This window comes from Cydia amplana, chromosome Z (genome assembly GCF_948474715.1).
Source record: "Cydia amplana chromosome Z, ilCydAmpl1.1, whole genome shotgun sequence".
Lineage (NCBI taxonomy): Eukaryota > Metazoa > Arthropoda > Insecta > Lepidoptera > Tortricidae > Cydia > Cydia amplana.
In genome coordinates, this window is record NC_086096.1 from 1,047,193 (window position 1) to 1,055,211 (window position 8,019).

The following is an 8,019-nucleotide window of genomic DNA, read 5'->3' on the forward strand; positions in this document are numbered from 1 at the left end:
TATATTGCTCCCACTTCCACTCCCATTCCCAGTCCCAGTCCGAGTCCGACTCCCGCTCCCACTATTTAATCTAAATCGGTTTCAGCAACATAAATTTGTTGGTAGTCATACCGATAGCATGGCCACCTACCGGGTCCAATTGGTTTTTCAAACCATCCATGTACTGTACACTAAAACCTACTCCAGAATGTAACAAACACTTTTCTGAAAACCGCATCAAAATCGGTTCAGCCAAACGCGAGATAATCACGAACAAACATACACACATACATACGTACATAAATACATACGGGTCAAACTGAGAACGTCCTTTTTTAAAGGCAGTTAGAAAAAAGTTCATCGACCCACCTAGTGGAACTCTGCAACATAGGCACACGACGACAAGTCGGTTAACCAAAACAAAGTGTGCCTATGTTGCACCAAACCTAAGTTCCACTAGGTACAGCAAGGATTCAGCATCAGCTCTATCTTTGGTACTGGTCTCCCAATTGTTCATCAAGATGTGACAGATTACCAAAATAGCGTGGGCCTATGTTGCACCAAACCTGAGTTCCACTAGGTACAGCAAGGGTTCAGCATCAGCTCTATCTTGGGTACTGCTCTCCCAAGTGCTCATCAAGATGTGACGGATGACCAAAATAGCGTGGGCCTATGTTGCACCAAACCTGAGTTCCACTAGGTACAGCCAGGGTTTAGCATCAGCTCTATCTTGGGTACTGCTCTCCCAAGTGCTCATCAAGATGTGACGGATGGCCAAAATAGCATTGGCCTATGTTGCACCAAACCTGAGTTCCACTAGGTACAGCCAGGGTTCAGCATCAGCTCAATCTTGGGTACTGCTCTCCCAAGTGCTGATCATGATGTGATGGATGACCAAAATAGCGTGGGCCTATGTTGCACCAAACCTGAGTTCCACTAAGTACAGCCAGGGTTCAGCATCAGCTCTATCTTGGGTACTGCTCTCCCAAGTGCTCATCAAGATGTGACGGATGACCAAAATAGCGTGGGCCTATGTTACACCAAACCTGAGTTCCACTAGGTACAGCCAGGGTGAACCCTACCAGCCAGGGTGGTTTGGTGCATCAGCTCTATCTTGGGTACTGCTCTCCCAAGTGCCCATCAAGATGTGACGGATGGCCAAAATAGCGTTGGCCTATGTTGCACCAAACCTGAGTTCCACTAGGTACCTACAGCCAGGGTTCAGCATCAGCTCAATCTTGGGTACTACTCTCCCAAGTGCTGATCATGATGTGATGGATGACCAAAATAGCGTGGGCCTATGTTGCACCAAACCTGAGTTCCACTAAGTACAGCCAGGGTTCAGCATCAGCTCTATCTTGGGTACTGCTCTCCCAAGTGCTCATCAAGATGTGACGGATGACCAAAATAGCGTGGGCCTATGTTACACCAAACCTGAGTTCCACTAGGTACAGCCAGGGTGGTTTGGTGCATCAGCTCTATCTTGGGTACTGCTCTCCCAAGTGCCCATCAAGATGTGACGGATGGCCAAAATAGCGTTGGCCTATGTTGCACCAAACCTGAGTTCCACTAGGTACATCCCGAGTTCCACTAGGTACATCCAGGGTTCAGCATCAGCTCTATCTTGGGTACTGCTCTCCCAAGTGCTCATCAAGGCGTGTCGGATGACCAAAACAGCGTGAGCCTATGTTGCACCAAACCTGAGTTCCACTAGGTACAGCCAGGGTTCAGCATCAGCTCAGATCTATGTATACTAAAACCTTCTCCAGAATGTAAGAAACACTTTTCTGAAAACCGCATCAAAATCGGTTCAGCCAAACGCGAGATAATCGCGAACAAATATACATACATACATACATACATACATACATACATACATACATACATACATACATACATACATACGGGTCAAACTGAGAACCTCCTTTTTTTTTTGAAGGCGGTTAAAAATGAGGCCGTATATCCTACAGGAATTACACGCAAATCATGACGGGATAGTGATAACAAAAGCCATAGCACGAAGTTATTTTTGGTGGCCAGCTATAGACAAGGAAATTGAAAGTTTGGTAAAAAAGTGCGAAAGTTCCTGATATGAGCTCAGGGACACTAATAAATGTTTTAAGGGACATATTTGCAGAACAAGGGTTACCAGACACCTTGGTCAGTGATAATGGCAGAAGTTTCATTTCAGATCAGTTTAAAGAATTCCTATCAACAAATGGAATAAGACAAGTCTTGACACCACCTTACCATCCGGCGTCGAATGGACAGGCCGAGAGGACTGTTCAAACGGTTAAGAATAAATTAAAGAAACAGTCCACACTTCCATGGAACATAAAATTACCTACAATATTGTATGGGTTGCGTACTACACCCAATAGTACTAGTGACAAGTCACCGGCGGAACTTTTAAATTGTAGGCGTTTCAGGACAAAGTTTGACCACCTTAATCCCCTCATATTTAAGAACCAAGAGGAAACGCAAATATGTGACGAGAATGAAAACACTGTAGTACGTTCATTTCAAATGGGACAGACTGTGTATTTCCGGAATTACAGTTCAGGACCACGCTGGTTGAAAGGAGTCATAGAGAAGAAACAAGGCATTTGTAGGTATATAATACGATGGAACGGGAAGCTGATGAAAAGACATATTAATCAGATACAAGGTCATGGGGGAGAGGCGAGTGATAGCCGCCAGCATACATCAGAAGATACTGGTCGTGAAGTTATACATGACACGGAGGCAAGTAAACCATGTGAAGATAGTGATGAGGATGAAGATATTAATGTCAAACTAAATGCTACTCCACCGGCCTCACAGTGGGCTGATATCATAGGGATTTCTGGGCCTCAGGATTATACGTTTAATCAGAGCCAAGAACGCATACCGCCAACCAACAAACGAGTGAGATCACCTTCATCACCACAAAACATGGAAGCCAAGAGATTAGCCATAGATTCCTATGAGAGTCTGTCAGAATCTGATTATGAACAGACTGAAGATTCAAACCAAGACTCGTAGACGACGTTAAGTAGTTAGTTTTAGTATAAATATGATAGAGCGTAAGGACCTTGTAACAGACAATTGAATAGTGTTAGTGAACTACCAATAAACAGTGAAACTTAGTGTTAGTGAATTATCAGTGATTAGTGAAACTTAGTTTTAGTGAACTATCTCGAGGGGAAGGCATGTAGTGTATTGAAATATGAGGGTACTTCTGTGGGGTACCCCAACAAAACCAGTCTGGATATGTCAGGTACGCAATTACAGGTGCTCTCCCGAATTTCGGCTATAATATCGCGATATAATAGATGTTATTATTGTTACACTTGTAATCAATGTCAAAAACAAGGAGCGCTGGTGGCCTAGCAGTAAGAGCGTGCGACTTGCAATCCGGAGGTCACTGGTTCGAACCCCGGCTCGTACCAATGAGTTTTTCGGAACTTATGTATGAAATGTCATTTGATATTTACCAGTCGCTTTTCGGTGAAGGAAAACATCGTGAGGAAACCGGACTAATCCCAATACGGGCCTAGTTTACCCTTTGGGTTGGAAGGTCAGATGGCAGTCGCTTTCGTAAAAACTAGTGCCCACGGGCACTAGTACTGGGATTGTTGCCAAGCGGACCCCAGGCTCCCATGAGCGTGGCAAAATGCCGGGACAACGCGAGGAAGATAATGTTATCAAAGTCAAAAACAAAATACTTACCTATATTTATTGTGAATTTACTGAATTGGTGGCGTATAAGGAACACAGAGGCAATAGATTTAAGAACCCTCGTCATACTGTTCCTTCTTCGATGGGTAAAACAAATTACGTTTTTCTTAAAATGATTGCCTATTATCAATAAAACCCTGACTCAGGATAATAATAAAGTCACGTGTTTTGACCCCACAGGAAGGATTCTATGTATTGACAGTGTATGATCAGTACCAATAAATAAATCTATCTTAGATACATCAGCGTTGTACAATACAATATAATACTAAAAGTATAACAACACATGCATTTTTCATGTACGCAGCTGCAACTACCAAAACAACAGCATCGATGATATTTGTTTGGGTGAAAGAAAAACAAACGAAAATCACTTACTGCTTCATTTTATAAGATTGGTGAACAGTCGAGTCGACCACCGTTGAAGAGAGGTGCCTGTTGCTAGTGTTGCTCTTGAAGGTAAGTTGACTAGATTTGTTGATTACTGAACTGAACGCAAAATGCAAAGTGGTGCAGCCGGCTTCCGGATGGGATGAGCTTCGGGGTTTGCACTGCAGTCAGTTTGCACAAAGTAAACAGTGCTGCCACCATAGATATAATATACTTGCGCCACTGTTCCCAGGGTTGCCAGCCAAAGCTGTCACAGACTGTGACTCACAGTGGACGTAGTTACAGGTAAAAGATCCAATCCACAAAAAGTTGAACAAAAGTTATGGCAGTTTAAAGTTTGAATCGGTATTCCTCTATACTGGTAGATATTTTTTATACTATGTGTTTGGATGAAAAACGAGCCAATTCGCCTTTTATACATTTATACATACATTGTTCAGTTTCATGCAACATTTGTCGAGATATTTGACCAAATGTGGGTTGGATCCTTTTCATAAAAATACACTTTTCATGGACTCTCGTTTTTTTAAAAATTATGCATTAAGGATCCATTCAATAAAATTGGATAAAAATCATAAATATATTATTATTAAAAACAATTGAATTAATTATTATGTATTATTTTACCATAAAAAATGAAATTAGTTTTGCTAAACAGTATTAAACCTAATAATGATCACAAAATTTCTTAAAAATTACCTATTACCGTTGTAAATTTAGAGTTCATAATTAAAATAAGTCCGACTCACGCTTGACTGCACATTTCTAATAGGTTTTCCTGTCATCTATAGGTAAAGAACTATTTTATGTATTTTTTTCAAAATTTTAGACCCAGTAGTTTCGGAGATAAGGGGGGGGGGATGGTCATTTTCTTGAATAACTGCTAAAATATTAATTCTAAAATTATAAAAAAAATGTATTTGAGATTCTAACAATGAGCTCTTTCATTTGATATATAACACGATATAGTTTGAAAAACTTTATTTTTTAATTTTCTCATTTACCCCCCAAAAATGGCCTCCATATTTAAAATTCATTTATTTACGTTACACATCCATCTTTGGGTCATAAACTTACATATGTGTGCCAAATTTCAACATAATTGGTCCAGTAGTTTTGGAGAAAATAGGCTGTGACAGACGGACGGACAGACAGACGAGTGATCCTATTAGGGTTCCGTTTTTTCCTTTTGAGGTACGGAACCCTAAAAAAAAACATAATTACTGTCTCACGATTAAATTTGTCAATGCGCAGCAACACTATGACACGAACAGTGTTGCAAATTACCAAAAAGAGAACAAATTACCAAAGTTTGTGACTTTTATAGCCATTTCCGTCAGTAGAAAAAAGCGGCAAATTTAAAAAACGTAGGCACGGAGCGTTATCGTCCCATAGAAAATTTGAATTTCGCACCGTTTTTACTGAGAAAGTTGTTTGACATACTATGTATAACTTGCTAAAAACGTAGAAGACGAATTCAAAATATATTTAATTATTTTTGCGTGTTTTATTATTTATAAATGATCAAAAACGATTCATATGTTTAAAATCCTATTTTATTATTTTAATGATAATTTAACAGTTATAGCTGGTCAAACAAATCTTATCAGTAGAAAAAGGCGCGAAATTCAAATTTTCTATGGGACGATAATCCTTCGCGCCTACATTTTTTAAATTTGCCACGTTTTTCTACTGACACGATTTTGCTTGACCAACTATAATACCGCGTTGGGTCGTTTTTATGTTTACCGTTAAATAAAAATTGTAAGTAGTGTCAATAAAAAAAAATGGTTTGGGTTGTTGCACATTTTTACAATTATTGCATATTGGTCCAAGCCAATACTTACAGTAAAAAATTAGCAGTGAGGACTTGATCATAATAGTTAAAAATAATGCCATTAGAATTTAGAAAGGAATCTTAAAAATATAGCTGGTCAAAGTGATCAAGCAAATCTTGTCAGTAGAAAAAGGCGACAAATTAAAAAAAATGTAAAGTCAGACCGTGAAAAGTCTGCAGCGATTTAGCAGTGCAAGTGTCATTTTAAACGTCAAACTTCTATGAAATTATGACGTATAAATAACACTTACACTGCGTGCGCTATCAATTCCGCTGCAGACTTTTCTTGGTGCAACTTTAGACGCGAATGGTTATCGTGCCATAGAAAATTTGAAATTCGCGTCTTTTTCTACTGACAAGATTTGCTTGATCAAGTATACCTACATGGATTGGCTTAAAGGGGTCGTAAGGGGCCATAATTGTTAAAAAAAATACTTGCATGGATCGTTTGTGCTGATCATTATCACATCAAAGTAGAATTGACAACATCTCTTAACTTAGTGATCCAAGTGAGATGAATTCTTTTTGCTGTTTATCTGAAGGATTTTAGTGTAGTAAATTTTATTTCTCAAAAGGATCCAAATGAATTGGATCATTTTCGTTAATAATATTTAGGATAAAAAGTGTGAATTACATTTTCTAAAAAATGATCCAAGCAGGTTGGAATTCTTTCGATAAAATAAATGTGGAGCAGTTCCGTAATTGATCGGATATAACTAAAAGGTTCCAAGAGAAATGGATACTTATTAGCGAATATATATTTTAACCCGTCCTACATGTGGGATGGTATCCCATGTTGATTAAAATATGAAAACGCAGTGTAAACTGGGCCTGTTTTTGCTGAGTGAAAATAGACACCATAGAGACCTCTCTGGTATACTTAACTCATGTTTTGGTAATTTTGTGGATTGGATCTTTTACCTGTAACTACGTCCAGTTGTCATACCATGACCCGAGAAAACTTTAAAGTGATATCGCACCGCACTAGAGTTAGACCAAGAAAAGTCTGCAGCGATTTTGATAGCCCACGCAGTGCAAGTGTTATTTATACGTCATAATTTCATAGAAGTTTGACTTTTAAAATGACACGTGCACTGCGTGGGCTATCAAATCCGCTGCAGACTTTTCTTGGTCTGACTCTAGTATCGCACCGCACCGCGAGTACCGCGACCTGTGGCTTATTTTATAAAGCTACAAGTTACAATTTACAAGCGGAAGTCTCGTTCTAACGCATAGGGTTAGAAAGAGACTTCCGCTTGTAAATTGTAACTTGTAGCTTTATAAAATAGGCCACTGACCGCGACCTTGGTGCCCATAAGTGAGAGCGAGAAAGAGTTATCTGTTTCTCGCTCTCACTTATGGGTGCGAATCACCAGACGCGGTGCGGTGCCATAGCGTATTACCGGGTGGATTTCAAATTCCGGCGAAAAGTTATGTTGCGGTCTTTATAAAAAAAACTAGTAGGTTGTGCCTGTTGCAACTTTTTTTATATGTTTTAAGAACTATTATCTTAATGTTCCTTCAGTTATCATCTCCAATAACTTAACAGTTTTTTTTATATAACATGTTTCATGTGTCTAAAATCATTACCGTCTACCAGAAAAATCTCAACCATTTTGTTTGCAGTGAAAATTATCGCATGCCTATCGTACGAATGCGATTTTACTTAATTAGTTATATCTTTTCCATGTTGTTGTTTAACACATAAAAAAATATGGAATAATAATTCCTTCATTCCTTTTTTTTTTGTGTCGGTAAATAAATATCTTTTTATTTTTATTTTATTTTATTCATCGAGAAAGTACACTTTAAAATATTTAAAATTTTGTCACGAATATTCGTCAACACCGTCATGATAATGCCAACGTGAGTTTATCTCCGTGTGCTCCGTGTATGAACAACAAAATACCGCTAAAGGTCCTTCCCCTATTTTTCACTTTAGTATAAAATTCAAAAAAATATTTTACTCTAAAGTCACATGATTGAATCGTGAGAAATATTACGAACAAATTAGTTTGTCACAACAGAGCATCATCACCGTTATGCATTGGTTAAAAAACTTATGAATGATATATTATAAATAATTACTGAAA